The sequence below is a fragment of the Rhineura floridana genome, chromosome 1 (assembly GCF_030035675.1).
Source record: "Rhineura floridana isolate rRhiFlo1 chromosome 1, rRhiFlo1.hap2, whole genome shotgun sequence".
Classification (NCBI taxonomy): Eukaryota; Metazoa; Chordata; class Lepidosauria; order Squamata; family Rhineuridae; genus Rhineura; species Rhineura floridana.
In genome coordinates this window covers 107878917-107898223 of record NC_084480.1, presented here as the reverse complement: position 1 = coordinate 107898223, position 19307 = coordinate 107878917, and the positions used below count along the sequence as shown (strand labels likewise).

Here is a 19307-nt window from a genome sequence, read left to right as displayed (position 1 = left end):
TAGTACTGGATCCAGCGGCAACAGAACTGAGGATGGAATGAATTCATGAAAAATGTGCAGTATGACAATTCAGAAGATGTCAGCTTTTTAAAATTTAAATAGAACCCAGCCTGGTGTCTACGCAGGCCCAGAAATATTTCCATCATCATTACATTATTATGATATTTCTGTTTAACACAACACTGAGCAGTCATGTGAATGACAAGCTCATCTAGTTAGCTATAACATGTTGACCACATACTTAGCTTTCAGGATTGGGTCCAAAGAGCACAGCTTTAAAAAGGTACAGCTTAAGATCACAATTGCTTCAGTGTTCAAATATTTAACTGTACAGGAAGGTGTATCATTGTGCATGGGATGGAGGGAGCTTCAGAAGAATGTTTACCCTAGCTCTCCAATGCTAAATGCATAAAAGACTGCTTACATGTCTGCGGTATTGCTGTTTTCAATTCAGAACAAAGATACGCTCCTGGTCAACACAACCATCAAGTAATGTCACCTGCTGGCCCCACATAAGTTGTCGTATGGTATCAGATTCTTGCTGTGCTTTTTATTATGCTCCATTTAAAAAGGTCATGGTAGGCTGAGAATCCTAATGAAATTCAATCCTCCCATTTAACAAGGAATCTAGTGAGATGTGTCGGACGGAAAAGGAAAAGAATCGGATGCATCTTAAACGATGGTTATGCCAGAGCACTTTTGCAACATAGACAGAAGTGCTGCAGAGACCATATCTTGCTACTAAAATGCACACCACTACACACATCTTATTTTGGCAAACATGGTTAAAACAATTCAAATGTGAATTTCACACGCAAACAAACATGCATATGGGGATGACTGCAGTTTCTGATGAATCAAGAGATATCAACCCACTTAGGACATCGATACTGGCAAGAGTCTCCAATTAATCACTTTTTACTGTGGTACAAAATGGTATAATTCCAGGCTATCTGGGTGAAACCCTGACATCTCACAAGTCTATATTCTGCAATTGTTCATTGCCTCTTTATAAGCTTCTCACAGGGAGTGAGGCTGATGCCCCACTTGATCTGCTAATCCCCATCACCCTTGGCTGGGCTGTGAGACAGCCCAGCCCAGTCCAAAGAAACAATAACTGATTTTCTAGCTGACAAGTTTTCCTCCAGAGGTGTGGTCTTCATGAGAGGACAAGACAACTGCTGCTTACTTGGTTTCTCTTGGTTGTCATCGGCAGTAAGTTGAATGAAAAGCTTTTGTTAACCTGTTTGAACTGCCTCGACTGTGATGAAACAGTTTTCATTAGCAGTAAGCGTATTCTGTTTCTTAAATTTCCCAAGTTTATTTTTCCTTCAAGGTGTAACATGAACCCACAGGTTATGTTTAAGATTGGCTGAGGAAAGTAAGTTTGTCCAGAGGCAATAAGGCATTTGAGTGAAGCAAAATCTGTCTTCATATGTATTATTCATGGTGTTTGTCTTTTTCATAACTTCCATGATTCCTCTGGCTACAGTATCAAGAGATATGTCTCACTGCCAATCATGTAAAGAAAGTGGCTGACTCCTAAATGGGAATTATTTTTATAAGACCCACACAACGTTCTACAGATGATAATAGCATATTTTTAAATGCAAAGCACCACTGAAAGAAATGTGATGTTAACTGTGTGTGCCAACCATCAGGCTTTTATTGTTGAGAATCTGTTAGCTTTCAAGTTTCACAGTCTGGATGGGTTCTTGGGGAGGGGTTGAGCACCAGTGAAGAAAAAAACATGAAGATCAAAGGTCGCATGCAGATCACAAAACAGCTGTTGGGATAGTAAAAGGGATCTCTTTACCTACCTTGAAAACCTCTGTTTCTGTACAAATGACTCAGCAATAATACACTTGTACGATTTAACAATAACACAAAGAGGCAATCAGATTCTGCTCAAAAAAATAGCTTTCAGACTGTATTGCAAGGAACAGAGATCCCTGGGTTCCTCAGGAATACCTCAGAGAGAAGAATGGCAGGCAATTTTCCCTGACAGATGCCTAGGTCACCATCACCACTACTGATCTTCCCCTGCAATGTGTGGCCACAGGAGAGTCCGAGGGCACGCACTCAGTTCATGCAGAATGACACACAGGCCCAACAGGCTTAGCAAGAGCTCTGTATAGACCTTAGAAAAAGGGTGAGCAGGAGACAGATGGGGATCTACTAGTAAATCTCTACAGATTTGCAGTAGATTGACAAGGATTTCTTACTCCCAATTGTCTAACAAAAGCAACAACTAAAAAGCACCCTCCCCCGCAAAATTGGAGGTGCTGAAAAAGAACTCTTTGAAGGAACTCAGGAGTGGATTTTTAACTGAAAGGACTTGTGTGAGCTTGGTTCTGAAACTGATCATACATTCCTTAAGCAGGTGCTCGAGACTCCCTGTTCCTTAGTTCTAGTCTAGAACAGCCTTTGCCAGCCTTTGCTGATGGGAGTTGTAGTCCTAAACATCTGGAGGGTATTAGTTTGGCAAAGGCTGCTCTAGACTAGAGTAGCCTTTCCCAACCAGTGTGCCTCCAGATGTTGTTGGACCACAACTCCCATCAGCCTCAGCCAGCATTGCCAATGGTCAGGAAGATGGGAGTAGTGGTCCAACAACATCTGGAGGCACACTGGTTGGGAAAGGCTACTCTAGACTCTGAGTGTCCAGAGAAGGAACATGCTTCTGCTCTTACCCAGTGCACCCATGCACAATGGAAGGGCTCTAACAAGCTTGAAAGTAAGGAGTCAGGACTCTGTATGCTGCAGCTGCTGCTGCTGCAGCTGGCAATTTTAGCTGGAGGCTTCAGTGTCACTTGGGAAGGCATCTAACAGCCTTCTTTTCCTTGGAACAAGTTTATTCCAATGTTGTAGCCGTGGAACCAGCTGGATCCAATTGTGGACCACAATTGCCACCAGGATTAGGAAGCTGGCAGGCTACAAGAGATGGCTTGGAGGGCTGGATCAGGACTATAGGCTGGTGGTTCCCCACCTTTGTCTTAGAGTATGACCATCTGGCTGAGCCACTGTTTTTGCACCTAACTCTGGTGGGTGGATCTCAGGGTAGAAGTGAAAAAAGACCCCAAGTAAATCCTACAAGGCTGAAGTCTGCCCACCTCTGCCTTAGAACACTCCCTAGAATCCTCTGTAATACATAAAGATTCAACAGCAGACAGGTTGATATGGAATGGAATCCACGCTAGAAACCACTTATAGAGTGCAAAGCAACTGCCATTCATAGATGACTATCAAAGCAACTGGCCTTCACATCTGAATACATTGTATGTAGAACACATGTCTTGGCTTCCAGGTGTGGGAGTCCTCTTTGCAGCATACTTCACACCTGCAAATCATGATGCTGGAACACTGTAACCTAGCCCATTCAGTTTAAAGTCTGTATAAAATGGCTGTATAAACCAAGCTCTACCATGCGAGATAGTAACTCTTCAGTTTTTTTCTGGAAAGAAATAGTTGGGCATAGTAGCAGCTATTATAGGGAAGAACTGCTGAGCCACCTTCTACTGCAGGCTTATTGCACGGGGCTCGGGCCAGGCAGGGCAATGGTGAGATCAGGGCTGTGCGAGTGCACTGGTGGGCAGGGGTGTAGTCATGCAGGGTCTCAGGAGGTCTTAAAACCTTTACTTTTGGGGGAGCAGGATCCCAGCAGGGTCCCTATGTCTCCAGCATCCTACAAGCCAATAAGCATGAAAGAGGAGTGTATTAGCCACTGAGAAGAGTCTTTTAACAATCTTCCTTATTCTTTCCTGCTGATTTATTTATTTATTTATTTATTCAATTTATATACCACCCCATAGCCGAAGCTCTCTGGGTGGTTCACAACAAGTAAAACATCTGATATACAATTAAAACCACATATCAAGCAATTTAAACATACATTAATGATATCAAAAATTAAAGCATATGTATACACATACAAATGCATATTAAATATTAAAAGCTGAAATACTAAAATACTAAAATGCTAAAAAGCTAAAAAACTAAAACTAAAATGTCTGGGAGAAGAGGAAGGTTTTTACCTGGCGCTGAAAAGATAGTAATGTTGGAGCCAGGCGTACCTCATCAGGAAGAATATTCCATAGTTCGGGGGCCACCACTGAGAAGGCCCTTTTTCTTGTTGTCACCTTCCGGGCTTCTCTCTGAGTAGGCACCCGGAGGAGGGCCTTCGATGTTGAGCGGAGTGTATGGGTAGGTTCGTATCGGGAGAGACATTCCATCAGGTATTGTGGCCCCGTGCCATGCAAGGCTTTATAGGTTAAAACCAGCACCTTGAATCGAGCTCAGAAACATACAGGCAGCCAATGCAAGTGGACCAGCATTGGTTTTATATGTTCAGACCGTCTGGTCCCTGTTACCAATCTGGCCGCTGCATTTTGCACAAGCTGCAGTTTCCAAACCGTCTTCAAAGGCAGCTCCAGGTAGAGTGCATTGCAGTAATCTAACTTGGAGGTTACCAGAACATGGACAACTGAAGCCAGGTTATCCCTGGCCAGATAGGGGCGCAGCTGGGCCACCAACCGAAGTTGGTAGAAGGCACTCTGTGCCACCTAGGCTACCTGAGCCTCAAGTGGCAGAGATGTTTCTAGGAGAACCCCCAAGCTACAAACCTGCTCCTTCAGGGGGAGTGCAACCCCATCCAGGACAGGTTGGACATCCACCATCTGGTCAGAAGAACCACCCACTAGCAGCATCTCAGTCTTGTCTGGATTGAGCCTCAGTTTATTAGCCCTCATCCAGTCCATTGTCATAGCCAGGCACTGGTTCAGCACATTGACAGCCTCACCTGAAGAAGATGAAAAGGAGAAATAGAGCTGCGTGTCATCAGCATACTGATGGCAATGCACTCCAAAGCTCTGGATGACCGCACTCAACGGTTTCATGTAGATGTTGAACAGCATGGGGAACAGAACTGACCCCTGCGGAACCCCATACTGGAGAATCCAGGGTGCAAAGCAATGTTCCCCAAGCACCACCATCTGGAGCTGACCCGCCAAGTAGGAGCGGAACCACCGCCATGCAGTCCCTCCCATTCCCAACTCAGCCAGTCTTCCCAGAAGGATACCATGGTTGATGGTATCGAAAGCCGCTGAAATATCAAGAAGAATCAACAGAGTCACACTCCCCCTGTCTCTCTCCCGACAAAGGTCATCATACAGGGCAACCAAGGCTATTTCTGTGCCAAAACCAGGCCTGAAACCCGACTGAAATGGATCCAGATAATCGGTCTCATCCAAGAGTGTCTGGAGCTGGCCCGCAACCACTAGTTCAAGGACCTTGCCCAGAAATGGAACATTTGCTACCGGCCTATAGTTATTAAGATTTTCTGGGTCCAGGGAGGGTTTCTTCAGGAGTGGTCTCACTACCACCTCTTTCAGACAGCCAGGGACCAACCCCTCTTGCAGAGAGGCATTAATCATTTCCCTGGCCCAGCCGGCTGTTCCATCCCTGCTAGCTTTTATTAGCCAAGAAAGGCAAGGATCCAGCACAGAAGTGGTTGCATGAACCTGTCCAAGCACCTTGTCAACATCCTCAAGCTGTACCAACTGAAACTCATCCAAGAAATCGGGACAAGGCTGTGCTCTGGATACCTCGCTTGATTCACCTGCTATAACACTGGAGTCTAAGGCCTGGTGGATGCTAAAGATTTTATCCTGGAAGTGCCTAGTAAATTCATTACAGCGGGCCTCAGATGGTTCTACCATGTCCTTGGGGCCAGCATGTAATAGCCCCCGGACAATTCTGAAGAGCTCCGCTGGGCGGCAGATTGATGATTTGATAGTGGCAGCAAAATATTGTTTTTTTGCTGCCCTCACTGCCCCTCAATACAGCTAACCATAGGCACTTACCAGTGTATAATTGCATCCACCAGGAGTTCGTCTCCATCTGCACTCAAGCCATCTCCTATATTGTTTCATCGCTCTCCGCTCTGGGGTATACCATGGAGCCGTACGAGCTCTACACAAGAGAGGGCGCTCAGGAGCAATCATGTCAACCACCCGAGTCATTTCTGTATTCCACAGTTCAACCAGGGTTTCGACAGGAGCACCAGCCCTATCAGCCGGAAAACTCCCCAGAGCTCTTTGGAAACCATCCGGATCCATTAGTCTCTGGGGGCAGACCAACTTAATAGGTCCCCCACCCGTACAGAGGGGAAAAGCCACTGTAAGTCTACACTTCAGCAAGCAGTGATCTGTCCATGACAGAGGGACTTATGTAAGGCCCCCCACATTCAGATCACCATCTCCATGTCCAGTTGCAAAAACCAAGTCTAGAGTATCCCCTGCTACATGTGTTGGGTTAATGGCGTATTGGGACAGTTCCATGGTTGTCGTGGAAACCATGAAATCCTGAGCCGCCCCGGATAAGGTGGCCTTGGCATGGATGTTGACATCCCCCAGAACCAACAGTCTGGGGCATCTCAACAGTACACCCGAGACCACTGTCAGCTCAGCTAGGGAGTCTGTTAGGCAGTGGGGTGGGCGGGACACCAAGGGAATCCCCAGTCTGTCCTGCTGACCCAACACAAGGTGCGAACACTCCAGGCCAGTAGTCACATGGACAGGGTGCTTGCAGAGGGAGATGGAGCTCCTATAGACTACAGTAACACTCCCTCCCCAACCCTCAGGTCTACCCTGATTCTGAACTGGGTACCCTGGCGGACATAGCTGGGAGAGACTGACTCCTCCCTGCTCACCCACCCAGGTCTCAGTTATACATGCCAGATCGGCTGCCTCATCCACTATTAAATCATGTATGAGGGAGATCTTATTATGCACCAATCTGGCATTTAGCAGTAGCATCCGGAAGCCTGAGAACTGGCTGACAGGGCAACCAACAAACCTGTGGGTGTGGGGAGGACTGGAACAAGGCACAGTTGTTAACTGCCTGGGCCGCATTCCCTTACCTGGCAAGTCCTCCTCACAACGCCATATCTCCCTCTACCTGTCACTACACTAATTGGGGGTCCCTCAAGTCTTAGCTGTGAGTCTTCTCTCTCCCAGGCACATGACTCAAGACCCACAAAAAAGCAGACAAAGCAGGAGCCACCTCAGCCAGCCAGCTTATGCATCCCCTCCAGAGAAGGGATGGGTGGAAGAAATCAGCAACAGCTGGCTGAGTACCTGGGGCCTGGTCCTGCAAGGTGTGGCACCTGCCGAGAAGAAGTCCAACAGGGAGAGGGTGGTGGTGGTAGCCAAGCAGCAGCAGCAGCAAGCAAGCAAGCAGGCAGGCAGGCAGGCAGGCAGACAGCAGCAGCAAACGGCTCTCCTTCCCTGGATGGTGATGGTTCCCTTCCGCCTGCAGGCACTGGGTCTGCCGATGTCAGGTCAGTGGCTCTGATCCACCACACAGCCACTACTGGTTGGACAGAGTGGAAGATGATCAGTGCCCCCCTCCTATCGTCTTGCAAGGGAGTATAGAATAAACACATTTTTCTTCCTGACCTAAAAATGTACTGCCTTCAAGTCGATTCCGACTTATGGTGACCCTATGAACAGGGTTTTCATGAGGCTGAGAGGCAGTGACTGGCCCAAGGTCACCCAGTGAGCTTCATGGCCGTGTGGGGATTCGAACCTTGGTCTCCCAGGTCATAGTCCAACACCTTAACCACTACACCACACTGGCTCTAGCAGAGGATGTGAAGCAGGTGAAAAACAGGAGCCGTGCACATCCCAAATCACAATGCAGTTTTGTTGTCCTTTTAACACTTTTCATCTACTTTGTCATGCCATCACGGTAGTCATACTTTCCAGTGGTGTCAGTTAACCCAAGTACAGTTCCAACTTGCTAGTACCTGCACCAGGTAAATCTTAAGGTACCCATCTTGAGTTGCAACTTGCAGGGCAGTGTGTGAGCCTGATAAGTGCACTCCTTCACCCTTTACATGATGCCAAAGATGGATTCAACTTTTAGCTGGCCTGGGGCACCAGCTATCCTCAGAAATAACATCTGGACTTGCACTCTGCTGCAGCAGTTGCTGGTGCCACACAAGAACCCCAGAAATGAGCATGTGCAACATAACCTGCATGCCATTGTTGCAAAAATTCCTCCTGCCTCTGCTACTTCCCTTAGGCTCTCATAATTGGCTTCTCTTCTCCCTGTAAAATATAGAACAAGCCAGAGATGCATTCCCTAAGGCTACCAGAGTGGGCAATAGAGTTCACAATGGTAAATAAAATCCTGGACGGCTGAATAAAAAAGGTTGTTTCCATCTGTTTGTCAACCAGAGATCATCCACACCCTATTGTCCTTGTTTCTTGCATTTCTTTGCATCAGCCAGAGATCATCCACACCCTATTGTCCTTGTTTCTTGCATTTTGCTCTCTGCCTCCTGGGAAATATTGTTGGGTATGCCAGGTAAAATAATGCATGCTCATGAAAGATGTGGGGTTTAGATAATTACACGTTAGCTGTTCTGAGCATAGAATCAGGGCAGTGGTCATTTTTTCAGATTGAATGAAGCTGAGTCCACCAGTGGCCACTGAGCATGCTCATTCCTCATTCAGCTGTTGGAGTGGTCCCCCATCCTTCCGTCCTTCCTTCCTTCTGCAAACCTTGGGGTGCCTGTGAAATCACCATTATCTCCTTCTTGTGTGGGAGTGAGAGTGTTTGACTACCTAAGTATCCATACTCAGAGAATTAGTTTGCTATATAGGATAATCTGTTGCCACTCACCTATGTAGACTTCTACAGGACTCCAGCCTGACCCCTACCTATTGCCTGGCCCTTTTTCGCTTACCTTCCATAGCAGGGGTAGTCAGCATGATGCCCTCCAGATGTTTTTGGACTCTGATACTCAGGTGCCCCAGCCAGCATGGCCAATGGTCAGGAATGACTGAAGTTGTAATCCAACCCCATATGGAGGGCACCACCTCTAGAACAGTGGTTCTCAAACTTTTTCCCCCATGGACCACGTTAAAATTGCTGATGGTCTTGATGAATCACTAAATGATTTTTCTGCCTGTTGTACCAGTTGTAATGTGCTGTGCTAGATACTTGAATTTTCAATGCATTTTATTGCATCTTTTATTTTTTATATTGTATTTTTCAATTTGCATTCCATAGAATTCAAGTTATAATACAATAAAATGCAAGACATGAAATAAAAGATTCAGTACAAATATAATTAAAAAATCAATATGAATGTTTAATGTGGACATTCCATGGACCACTTGAATGAAACTTGTGGACCAGTTGTGAGCCACAGACCACAGTTTGGGAACAACCCCTGTCCTACAGCATCAGTTCATTTGTCTTTCCTGTTTCTGAGCAGTGCTGGGAAAATCCCTCCCATCTGCTAATGCAGCACAATTGCTGAGCCTCACATAGCAGCACCTCCCCAGGCTATCAGCTGTGATCACAACACTGTTAAAGCTGGATAGCTCTAAAAATCAGAGGAAAGCCAACGTTATGAATAAGCCTCATATTGCAATAAGAAATTACCATGACATACATACGTTGGGGAAATTACCATTTCTTATTCTGTCTATAATCTTGAAGGAACAGAAAGTGATGGCTGACGGATGGCTTCGAAACCTGATTTAAGAGTGGGCAGTGTAGGGTCAATTGTCTTGCAGCAGCTGCATTTACACTTCAGTTTCATCTTATGCTGTTTGCTCAGAAAGAAGCCACAAGTATGAACAAGTCCAACATTACAAGGAAGAATTAGCACTACATCCATATCCAAATCCAGTTTGTTAGTTTATGCTGTCAAGTGTACATAAAATCCACTTCACAGAATTAAATGTATGACACATGCCACTTGGTTAAAAATAGGAGCAGCAGATACGAGGAAACTGCCTTATACTGAGTCAGCCCATTGGGTCACCTAGCTCAGTGTTGACTATGCTGACTGGTAGTAGTTCCCCAGGGTTTCAGATGGGAGGGCTTCCCAGAACTACTGGGAGATGCTGGGGATTGAAACTAGAACATTTTGCATGAAAAGCATGTGCTTTGCCACTGAGCTGCAGCCCTTACTTAAAAAATATGGAACAATTCACAAATTTGTGTGTCATCATTGCTCGGGGTCGTGCGAATCTTCTCTGTATCATTCCAAATGTAGTATATGAGTCACCAAACAAAATTTTATTTCAGGCATGTAAAATAAAATTCATTTTAAAAAGAGTAAAATTTGATAACAGTGTCTCATTTTGTACAGCATACATTATTGGGATGTATGGAGGAATTTATTTCTGCCAATTATTATTAACTTAATTGGCAACAGTGGCCATTAAGTGAACTTTCTTCAAGGAGTATCTTCAGGGGAGAACTTGCTCCAAGATCCTGCCATACTGGAGGTCAAATCATGGGGAACTGTGAGCTGACCCTGAGGCCTGTCTGGAAAAAAATCCCCCAATCTGGTTTGATATTCTATTCTAAACTTTGGAAATACAGCTTAGACATTTCTAACATCAATAAATAAATGTTGCTTTTGGATGTTGGAAGTTTTTTTTAAAAAAAGAATACAGATCCATTTCCCATTTAATGCTGCATTAAAATCAAATTTTAACAGATAGTAGTGAGGGGAGTTTCCAATATCCATCACTGAAAATGGGCAATTTTTTTACATGTATGTACACTGCTAAACTAGCTGGTCTATTGTTAGAATGCTGTATTTGTATCCTGATCCTGGAGAAATATCTCATCTTACAAAGAATGACTGGCCTCAGGCACAAAATCCCTTTAAGCGAAACCTCAACAAAACAAAACCTCAGAAAAATGACTAAAGTTCAGTTTTTGTTTTTCATTCCAAACTCTGTTTTTTTCTTAATCAATTATTGTTTTCCTGAAATGAAAAGGGCCAATTAAGCACATGCTTAAATCTCTCCTGCTGACATCCATGAGATGGCAAAGTGCTGAACTTTGGCTGGATCATACCCAAAGATTTTTGCATTGCAAAACACCAAGTACTTTTTGGCCACTTTACAACTACATTACCAGAGGAAATCCAAAACAGATTTCGGTAGCAACCATAGAGTAATATGTACATAAGGATGAACTGTTCTTTAATAATGCTTTTAATACACATATCAGGCACAAACATGTTCTCCATTAGCAGTAAATACATCCTAGTGTGTAAGTTTTCATATTCCATTTATTTTTGGAAGGGGGAGGGAGACGGGGTTGGTGGTGTTCCTTTTAACCCAGCACTGTTGGCAATTATAGGAACCTCAGTTCTTCAGCTATCTCTATTTCTTCTACACAGTTTCAGGTCAGGAAGGAAAAGTGGGTCACAGTTTCCCATGCTTTCTTGTTACTTTGCCAATAACATTTCTCTGGTCAAGTGACTTTCCGAAGCAATAGTTGTCCCCCGTTAAGAGCATAAGGAAATATGAAGGAGCCCTGCTGGAGAAAACATGAAGAGCCCAAAGGTCCATGTGGCCAACATTCTGCTCTCACAGTGGCCAACCAGATGCCTATGGAAAGACCACAAGCAGAATACAAGCACTTTCCCCAGCACCTGGTATCCAGAGGCATCCAATACTGCCTCTGATACTGGAGGTAGTACACAGCTATCATGATTAGTAGACACTGATAGCCTTATCCTCCACGAATTTGTCCAATCCCCTTTTAAAGCCTTCTAAGCCGTTGGCCACCTGGTAGAAGCTCATACTATGTGCTGTGTGAAGAAGTACTTCCTTTTCTCTGAATCTCCTCCTGAATGCGCCAACATTTGACTGCATTGGATGTCCCTAGGGTCATCCTAGTGTCCCTAGGGTATTGTGAAAGAGTGAAGGAAAAACCCCTTATATCTATCCACTTTCTCACACCCTGCATACTTTTAGACACCCCTGTCATGTCCCCCCATATCTGCTTTTTTTTTTAAAGGCAAATGTTGTAACCTTTTCCCATAAGGGAGTTGCTCCAGTCCCTTGATCATTTTGGCTGCCCTTTCCTGCACCATTTCCAGCTCTATCATAGCCTATTTCAGGTGCAGTGAACAAAACTGTGTATACAGTATTCCAAGGGTGATAGCACCATAGCTTTGTATAGCGTCATTCCATGTAGTACTGAAGTTGACTGGACCAGCAATGGGAGTTTAGGGAGTGTATGACAAGTCTGTGGCACACATAGCTCTGATCTCCCAGCAGACAAGCATGGCCAGAGAGCTCAGGGGAGTAATGGCTGGAAAGGTTGCTGCCTATGGCAATTGCCTCACTCTGCCTAATGCTAAGGCCGACCCTGCCTACACAGGTGCAGTTCATAGGAATGTAGGTTCTTTTACATCCCTCCTCAGTTGCATACAGGGAGAAGGCCTGCTGAGAACGAGTGGGCATAAACTTGCTCCCACCTTTACACACATTCATATGAATGTTTGAAAAGGGCTAATGATGACTCTGTTGTGCTGAAATTGATTTGCCTTCTCCTGAAACAGCAACTTTCACACTTGTCATGCCTTATCTTTCGTGCAAACCGAGAGCCTTATCCTTCGTGCAAATCACAGATTTAAACTGATTTATTAGTCATCCCCTCTCCCAAGGGAAATGTGGACGCTGTAATTCTATGAGGTGGTGCGGACTAGGAATCTACAACAGCACTCATGTGAAACTGCAGTTCCCAAGACAGCTTGGGGGGAGGCCACAACAGTGAACCTGGTATAAAACTGATATACACTGTAGTATAGATAATGCTGAGGCACCCAGCCCATCTCTATAGCAACAGGTTTGCCAGGGCACAAAAATGATAAGAGCCATGAGGAAAGAAACCTTCTTGATTCAGATATCATCTCCAAAATTATTGCTTCCTCTTATGCTGAAGATACCCAGAGAAGCCCAGATTTTTGAGTTTCAATTATCATTGATATCTCAGGGAGCAAATAGGGATAGACAAGCCTATCAATATCTTTTTAATTTTTTTCCAATCTTAAATTCAATTCACCACATTCTGCAATGGTATCCTCATGAAAATTTATTAGAATTTTTGTGTGCATTTTTCCTACGTTTTGCAAGCAGTTTTTGTATATACACATTTTTGTATGCAATTTCCCACAATATACCCATTTTTGCAAGCAATTTTCTCTAATCTAATGCATTTTTGTATGTTATTTTCACTGATATATGCATGTATGTGGACACTTTCCATGCATGTTTGGTTGAAGAACTGCATCACAAAATTCAGTGAAATGCACATTTCGAAGGACAGTTGCATTTTGCTTTGCATATTGTTTCAGGAAGTGCCCATTAGGTTTGCGTTAAAATGTGAACTGATCTGAATTTCTCCTCCATTTCTAGGAAGAACACTGCCCTTTTTATGCCTTGCTTTCTGCTTTTTCATATCACATTATTTTTTGTACATTGAAGGCTATGCCAGTAGATGTTCACTGGTGAATTTCAAGTGCCAGCAAATGGACTGGCTTCTCTTTTGCTGCAGTGGGATGCAAGAGATCAGGATTCAGAGTCTGGCTCTGTACTAATCTCCCTATAGCATAAATCAGAATTTCATCATGTGCCTGAAAAGTTGATATGAAAAACAGGAATATTCCCAGAATGGCAAGGCTTGCTTTTATTGCTCAGTCACTCACAGCTGAGCAAATGAATAGTTCAGAAAAGAAGTCATTTAAACTAGAATGGCTTTAAGCCAATATGATACAGAGAGGGAGGATATATGTTACAAATGTACATATATCTATGTTAGTATTTTTAAACTGATTATTAATACTGTGTGCCTTTTATGTCAATTTAAGTGTCATGCCTTCCCCCAAAGAATTCTGGGAACTGTTAGGGTACTGAGACCTCTCTGAGAGACCCTTAGATATACAACCCCTCCTCCTCATAGAACTACAATGCCTAAGGTTTCCCAGGGAAAGGAAATAAATAGGTTTAGCAGTGTAAAGTCTTTAGTGTAAACATGTCCTGATTGTGGTAAGGCTTACACAAACAAATCCTGTGCATGTTTATTCAGAATGTCCCATTGAATTCAACAGAACGCATTCTCAAGCATGTTTATAGGATAGCAATTGCATCTTATGTACTCAAGTCTCCATATTTTGTATTGTGAATAATCTAATCCTCTTGTATTTCATTTGAAGACTTTGTTTTTTACTTTAATTGTGTTAGGGAAATTAACAATCTTCAAAATATTTTACAAAGACTATATCATATTTACATAGAACAATAATGTAATATAAATGAATACATTGTATAACACAATCAACAAAAGTAGGGAAAGTCTTAACTTTAAAAGCTACAGACATTTTTCTGAAGTCTTCCTGGCCAGAGTTCTTATCAGGAGTGAAATGTGCCCATTACAGTAATGACCAGGAAGCATTTTTATGAGAACAAGAACTGTGTACTGTAAATTGGGGAAGTTTTTAAAAGGACTATCAATATGTACACTTCCTTGTGTGGCATTTAAAATGAACTGGTATAAAAAAAAATCCATGCAACACCAAAGCATTTCATTTAGTGTCTCTAAACCCATTAGACGTGTTGTGATGTTTGAGAATTGGGTGGATGACTGTTGTTGATTGAAATATAAACTAATAACTTTAAACCAGTCAATAGTAACACATTTTATAGAGTTATGCAACATAAATGCTATGGATCAGTCCCACATTGGTCATTTTAATGGGCTCTTTGTTCCCATATTCCAGAGACACAAATACAATGTCTCTATGAAATTGCAGTAAACATGATTAGCAGCTCAATCCTAGGCATGTTTATACAGAAGAAAGGCCCACGTTCGATGAGACTTACTCCCTAATGTATGCTCTTGGTAAGTGTTTGCCAACTCTTCACAACAATCTGGTTTCAATACCATGAGAGGTTTTAAGCTTCATGAGTCTGCACAGAACTGTGGTCTACCAATCCACATTGTATTTGCTGCTTTCCTGGTACCGCAAAAAAAAAAAATTGCCGCCCTGGGCTCCTGCTGGGAGGAAGAGTGGGATATAAATAAATAAATAAATAAATAAATAAAATGGCCAACATAGGTGGCACCAGACAGAGAGTTGTAGTGAGGAGGAGCAAACATCCTACACAAAGAGAAATAAATAGCTCCCCACATTCATTGCTGGATCCCTATGGTTTCTTGAAGGAAAGGCACTCTTCACGTACAAATTAAAATTGAATCATAAACTGAAATTAAAATAAGACTTGCAATCCTAAACATGCATACTTGAAAATTAACACCATCAAAACCCATAAAACTTCTCTCAGGGAAAATATGTTTAGGATGGAAACATTAATGTAAAATATTCAGTTATTTCTCTTTCAGAAATTTAATATGTGGGACAAAATTCTCCCAGAAATTAGGCTGTCCCTCACATATTCTGCCACCACCGCATATTTTATTCTAGTCAGAGCTTGGAAGATTACTTTTAAAAAGTAATAAATTACAGTTACAGTTACATGGCCCAAAAAAGTAGTAATTACGGTTACAATTGCAATTGCTCTGAAAGTAACTGATTACTTTTACCCAAAAGTAATTGCTACAATTACACTTCAGTTACTTTTTTTAAAAAAATTGCCTACAAGGTGCTGGCCTTGGCTGCTGCACATCTAAGTAGCCTAAAACAACATTGAACTAGCACACACACAGAGAGAGTAGTAGAATATTTTTTTTTATCCGCAAGATTAACAGAATGGCATAACAGAATCTCACATCCACCCACCCCACCCCCAGCAGTTACGATACCCCAACACACATTTTTTTGTATATATATATTGCCTCCGGCTCTTTTCTCCTTCCACTCCTGTCCATTTTTAAACGATTATTTTCTCTACCCCGTCTTGCTCTCCACCTCCTCCCTCGTCACCTCCTAAGCACCCATAGAGCATGAAGGAAGAGCAATGCTGCACAGAAGTCCAATTTGAAGCACGTGATTTTTATTCACAAATCAGAGGAGCAGAAGACTTCCCCTGCTCCCCCCCCAGTAATGTGCAAAAGTAATGCTGGAAACATTACAATTACTCCTCAAAATTAATGAAGTTACTACTCGTTCTATTACCAGCAAAATGTAATGAAGTTACCCACTCGTTACTCAAAAAAGTAATAAATTACAAGTAATTCATTACTTGTAACTAGTTACTTCCAAGCTCTGATTCTAGTGCTGCCACTGGTGACTAGGCACTTCATGGGCCACAGTCCATGGCTGCTAGGCTGTGTTCATCTTTATGGATCACAGGTTAGACAGGCCCATTCTAAGCTTAACAAACAAAAAACTTTGATAATAGAGAGGACTAAGATGACCACTGTGAGGTGCTGCAAGATATGCCAATTTTATTCATTTATTTACAAAAATATTTATAGAACACCCCCTCATATAAAATATCAAGGTGGTGTACATCAAAATATGCACGTACAGTAGAAGCTCATTATAATGTGATTCACTGTAATGAGGATTCAGCTATACCGTGGGGATGACGATGTCCCCCAAGAAAAATACTGTTTACAGAACACATTTCTTGTTATAACGCGGAAGCCCTATAATGCAGGTGCGTCCTTTGTCCCCTGCCCCCTGCGTTATAATGAGCTTCTGTATAATAACATGTAAGCTATCATAAAACAATACAAAAAACCATTAAAATGACTTGCTCATCTTGAAAAAGTTTACACTACTGAATAGGCCTGTTGACATACAAAGGTCTTCAAGAGACATTTGATAATTAGCAGTGAGGATGCCTGTTGAAGAGCATTCCTCCGATGCTACTCTCTGGACCACACAGGTAGGAACTGGATGACTGTAATATACAGTGCCAACTATACCCATCTTGAACAGTCAAAGACTATGTCATGGTCAATTGTATCAAAAGCCACTGAGCTATTGAGTAAGAGTGACAAGAGTCCCACCCCCTCTGCTCCTTTCTTGATAATGGTCATCCATCAGATGATCAAGCCTGAACCCAGATTGAAGTGGATCCACATAATTCCCACCTTGCTTGTGGACCTGCAGGGCTCCAGCAGCAACCGGGCTTTGCAGCTACACCAGAGAAATCAATTTCAGTTCCCCCAAAGCATGACCACGCATGCAATGCTGCACAGGGATGGGGCAGGGCACTGCTATTTAAAAGAAGATTAGACAAATTCATGGAGGACAGGGCTATCAATGGCTACTAGCCATGATGGCTGTGCTCTGCCACCCTAGTCAGAGGCAGCATGCTTCTGAAAACCAGTTGCCGGAAGCCTCAGGAGGGGAGAGTGTTCTTGCACTCGGGTCCTGCTTGCGGGCTTCCCCAGGCACCTGGTTGGCCACTGTGAGAACAGGATGCTGGATTAGATGGGCCACTGGCCTGATCCAGCAGGCTCTTCTTATGTTCTTATGTTCTCTACTGGGGGAAGCCTTGTTGGCCTTGGTGGGGGTGCCCTATTTTGTCCACAGGCAAGACTGGGGAGGTATGACGGGATTGGTGAGGGTGATCACACTTGGCAGTGATCAGTAGTGTGCCACATTTTGTGGTTTTGCAGATGGCAGCAGCAGCAGTAGCAGCGGATCTTGGCAGGCAGCAGCACTGGCAGTGGATCTTGGCAGGCTCTTTCAGGTCTCCACGGTTTGGAACATATGGGTTGAAGTCTTATAAGTGGCCACAGTTGCAGGGCTTGCTATCCCTGTTTGTGGGGGAGGCTTTCAATCTTCTTTCTGGCCTGGTAGGCCTGCCTTTAGGTGGCAGTTGGGTGGCCTGGTTCCAGGTGTTATAAGCCTCCTTTGGCCTGGTAGGCCTGCCATTTGGGTGGCTATTTGGGAGCTCCCGGTGGTCATTTTGGGACCTAGTTGGCCTGTCCTATGAGGCAGTTTCAGAGACCTTGTGTCTCGGTGGCCATTTTGGGGGGTTATTTGATTGCTACGGCCATTTTGGATAGGCCTTTTGGTGCCAGTGGCCATTTAAGTTGGGTCTTATTTGGGGCCTAGTAAGCCTTTCATTTGGTAGGCTGCTGGCATTATAACTCCTCCTTATGAGGCCACGTTCTTTGGGCATTTTTAGTTTGCCCTCGTGGCTGGTACTGTATGCCTGCACCACATGAAGGTTTTCTACAATCATACGATGTATAAACTTATACATATTTAAAAAATTAATAATAGTAGTAAATAAATAAAATGAATAATGGATTTATCTTTATTCTGTGGTGGTTGGTGGCTTGTTGGGCTTCTTTGTGCGTATTATGCTTCCTTAGAAATGCAGGGGTGGTCCCAAAGGGAAGGGGAAAGTGCCCTGCTCAGTGGCAGCTTTTCACAGCTGGAAGTTCCATTGTCTGGTGATGAGAGCCCTGATATGGGATCAGTTTGGGCCCATACTGAGTCCCTGGAAAGGTTGAATAGGCAACATTTAGAGGCTGGTCAGATGAGGGCCAAGGTAGTTATGGATAAGAAGGTTATCTGTGATACTGATTAGAAAGCTGCTTTGGACCGTTTAGCTGCCTTGGAGGGTTTGTCTGGTCAGTTTGCTCTGGTGACAGCAGTACCTGATGTGGAACCTGTGGCTACTGGGATTCCAGAGGTGCAAGCTGTTGGGATAAGCAAACTTGCATGCCTTTAATAAGGAGATGTCCCTTCTAGCCATAATTTGGGGACTCCTCTGTGCTTGTTTACTGTTAGGTAACTTCCTACTTATAGGTGTTAATTCCCTTCTTGTCTTCTTCTTCTTTGTTAAGAAATGTTGTTTTCTTATTAGCATAATTCTCCATTAAGCCACAGGAGAGAGAAGCATCCACAGGCTTCTCTCCCAGATGATCCCAACCATGGACTAAATCTACTACCTACTTCTATCTTTTCTCTCCAAGCTAGAGCCTATGTTTTCCTGAAAATATGAAAGATTGTGAGTAAACATTCTTAATACTTTTTACCAAAGAAGACTGTCTCTGTTGTTCTTTTATTCAGCTAGTCTGTATGAGGGGAAGGTGGACTGGTTAATTCTCATTCTGCTTTTGCGAAATATATACTCTGCTAAGAAATAGAACTACTAAACTGTTTCTATTTCATTTAAACCAAATAGAAGTTGCTGTTCAGCCAGAGTTTGGTGAGTGTGTTCTCCAGGGTCAGGCATGGGATTTTCCTGGGTGGCCTGGCATGGGTTCCTGGTTTATGCATTGGAGTCCAGGTCAGGGGTGGCCTTACCCTGCTTATACGCGGGGGCAATGCCTGCTACCAGGTGCAAGGTGATTCTCCTTCTTTACAGCAGCCTGTGAGGGATGCATGTGGGTAGGTATGGTGCCTTGGGGGCACACAGGTGGCCGCACAGGTTGCAGGTGTGTCTCAAATGGCAGCAGATCTTTTGGGGCAGTTCCACTTAGTGAAGTTCAGGCTGGGACAGTTCCATTTGGTGAGACATCTGCTCCTCTGGGGGCTCATTTATGGCTGACAA

The 19307-nt window shown here is 43.7% G+C and overlaps 1 non-coding gene across 1 annotated transcript; it reads right to left on the bottom strand.

The window, feature by feature from the left end:
- Nucleotides 1-9990: 9990 nt before the first annotated feature.
- LOC133375970 (U6 spliceosomal RNA) lies at nt 9991-10096 on the bottom strand. The gene has a single exon (XR_009760360.1). It is a non-coding gene; the product is annotated as a U6 spliceosomal RNA (small nuclear RNA).
- Nucleotides 10097-19307: the final 9211 nt, after the last annotated feature.